Source organism: Lactuca virosa, chromosome 5, assembly GCF_052849685.1.
Source record: "Lactuca virosa cultivar CGN04683 chromosome 5, Lactuca_virosa_CGN04683_v6, whole genome shotgun sequence".
Taxonomy (NCBI): Eukaryota; Viridiplantae; Streptophyta; class Magnoliopsida; order Asterales; family Asteraceae; genus Lactuca; species Lactuca virosa.
The window spans coordinates 207,520,891-207,524,327 of NC_136430.1; the positions used below are offsets into that span (position 1 = coordinate 207,520,891).

The 3,437-nt window shown below is 36.7% G+C and overlaps 1 non-coding gene across 1 annotated transcript; it reads left to right on the forward strand.

Annotated features, from left to right (window-relative positions):
- The first annotated feature begins 2,329 nt into the window (after positions 1-2,329).
- LOC145117875 (small nucleolar RNA R71) lies at positions 2,330-2,436 on the forward strand. The gene has a single exon (XR_013712869.1). It is a non-coding gene; the product is annotated as a small nucleolar RNA R71 (small nucleolar RNA).
- Positions 2,437-3,437: the final 1,001 nt, after the last annotated feature.

The window sequence follows — 3,437 nt, forward strand, 5'->3', positions numbered from 1 at the left end:
ATATGTCGCAAAGGTTTTGTACATATAAAGAATGCTGAAATCCGAGTTATAACGAAGAACTTATGACATGTCGAAGTTTTACGGCTAAACCGACACGGCACCGCGTAACGTAAAAAGTGAATTTTTGATCAATTACTTTTTAGCCTTAGGAATCTAAACGAAAGTCGTAGTATATGTTAAACCGAGAACGTACATAAAAAGAACGTCCAAATCTGACTTCGTGTGAGGAAGTTATGATTGTTCAAAGATTTAACATAGTAGTGCACAGCCTAGAATTCGAATTTTAGATTGACCGATTTTTAGCCGACATAACCTAAATGAGAATTGAAGATCTCATTAACAGGAGTTCAACGATAAAAAGACAGTCGAAAACGGAGTCCCTATGTAGAAGTTATGAATTTTACACGATCGTTAAAAGTTTAATCCTCTCATATTGTTAAATTTAAAATCGGTCGAGAATTAGCCGATGGAGTAAAAAGGATAGTTGTAGATCTTATCAATACCTACGCGTGGATATAAAAAATGTCGAAAACGGAGCTCGTATGCGAAAGTTACAGAATTTAGAAGTCGGAAGGATGCTGCTGCGAAAGGGGTGACATGGCTTAATCTGGACCATTGCTTCCTCCCCAAGCCTTGCCATCAGATGGTGACACTTGGCACTCAAACCGACGAGTTGGAGACTCAAACTCGATGAGTTGGGCCATTTTTCAGCCTATAAATACCATGCGAAGCTTACCCTTTTTCCTCACACCATAACCCTTCTCTCTCTCTCTAACTTCTCTCTAAACCTCTCCCAAAGCCCTAGTAACTTCTAATTGCTAGAGGAAAGCCCCGGAGCCCCCGAAGGCTCCAAGAAAAAGATCTTTTCAGCTCGGAAGTTTTTCCCCCCGCAGAGGCCGGATTCTAGCCACAATCCACGGTAAGTGAGTTATGCTTACCCTACTTTAAGTATAACTTATGTTTAAGTTCAATATCGTTATTATGAACTTATAAAAAATATATATATTATAAAATATAATATACAAAGTGTTATTATAATATCTTTTAACTACTCGCGGTATGGGGAATCTGGTTTGAAGGGTCGCATAAGGTTGTTGGATTTCAGAACGACTTAAATGCTAAAATGGTCCTGCCCTCCGGTGTTTCATGTTTGGCCCCTGTTTGTACATAGTGGGTGAAAAGTATTGTTTAAAACATATAAAACAATATCCCTCGTAAATAGTCGCGATAAATATTAGACGAAAGGTAATGATACTAGGTTTCGTCGAAGGAAAATAGAATTGTTAGAAGCGAAGCGCTACCCGAGTTTCGAATTATCACTGTAACAAGTGAGTGCATAGTTACTTTCATCTTACACATAGATATGAAGTATTTAATATAAATTACATGCTAAGTGTGCATATTACCTATGTTCTTGATATTTATGTGGGATGAATATACATTTTTTATTTGATTTAAACCGTATATGTATTTTATACCTATAAATATTGGGTAAAGATGGGTAGATGAATTATGAGGGATGAAAGATGATATAGATGAAAAATTGACATCTATGGACTTAGTGCCCTATAGATGAATATTGGCAGCTGTGCCACAATCTGTAGAGGTTTTTGAACCGCTATGTACACTAAACATTCTGGCAGCTACGCCTAAAGGATAATATCGGCAGCTGCGCCTAATAAAGAACATCATAATCTTGGCAGCTGCAACTAAAGGATAATATCGGCAGCTGCGCCTAAATGATAATATTGGCAGCTGTTCCTAATAGATAACATTGGCAGCTGTGTCATTGGCAGCGATGGACTTCGTGCCAATTCCTTAGGAGAATTCTTAGGAATGAATGAGTAAATGCTAGATGATATTTAGGGTAGATCCTTAAGAAATAAATAAGATAATGGGGATGGGTAATTGAGTTAATTGTGTGATGATGAAACATAATAACTTTATTATTATGGGTTGAAAACCCTATGTACTCACCAGGTTTCCCAACCTGACTCACTCAGTTTATTTGTATCACATGTATCGATATGAAGCTACATTACACTGAGAGACTAAAGGAGATGTAAATCACTAGTGTAAATGAATGTAAGGTTTGTTTATGCTTATATTTTTGTATTGACGATGACATCCCAAAGGTTTAATATAAACAAAATACATTTCTTCGGAAATGCTTTGATAATATATTTATCATGTTTTCTGGGAACAAATTCCGCAATATTATTCTTTAAAAATGAATACTGTAATTTTCAAATAAGCATAATTAAAACTTTTAAATGACCATGAATTTGGGGATGTCACATAGAAGATTGATACTTCTTGTTGCACATTAAGATCATTTAGGGGAGAATTTCGAAGTAAGCCCTTGTAATGCTCCCATGCTTCATAAAGTGATTCACCCGGTTGTTGCTCAAAGTTAGCTATTTCCTTCTTGAGTTTAGACAATTTTGAAGGTGGGCAAAATGGCTCTAAGAATTGTTTCACACATTTGTGCCCATGTAGTAATGGCAACTGGTGGAAGTGCCTTCAACCAATCCTTAGCAGCTCTTTTAAAAGTGACTGAAAGCATCCTCAATAACACCGTCTTGCGTGGAACATTTGGAATGTTAAAGTAATCAGCGATGTCATTAACTTCATCAAAGTGTTTGTACGCATCCTCATGATCTTTCCCGGAAAATGGAACGTCCTCAAGCATGGAAAGAATATGTCCTTTAAGCTTGAATATGGCGGTGGCGGGAATCCCAGGTTGCACTAAACCTGGACCGGTGTCCTCTAGGATTCTCTTCTTGTATGTTTCCATCGAAATGTTGGCAATGTCCACCATGTTATTTTTTGGCTCATCTTTGGGTTCGCTCTCTTCTTTTTCTAATTCGGTTTCAGACTCGCATTCAGATTCTTGTGTATTAGTAGTTTGCTCAAAGATTTCAACCTTGCTTTCGTTCTTCGAGTAATTGTTCGATTCACATACGTTCTTCCCATTATTCTTACTAAAAACCAATTTAAGATCTTTGAATGGTGATTTCTTTGGTGGGTTGGTTTCTCCTACGTTCTTATCTGTCTTTTTACGAAGGGTTGACTCTGGATCTTCAAGCGGTGGTATCAAAGGTTTGTTGGATCCACGGGTTATGTACTACTGCAAGAAAAACAAAAATAAAAATGTAAAAACGAAGTAATTAAAAATTCCTACTAAACGATTACCACGATGTGTTAATACTTACCACGTTGTGTTGAATCATAAAAACTAAACAGAAGCTAAAAACGAAATAAATGTAAAACAACCTAATTCACGTTGTGAGCTTAAGGTTCACGTCGTGAGTTCAGTAATTCAGAAAGAAAAACGAATGCTAAAAGTTAACTTTTTGCAGGTTTAACCCCACAAAAAGGATCGATTAACCTAAAGCAATTAAATCTAAAACTAAATAGTCGTTCCTCGGCAACGG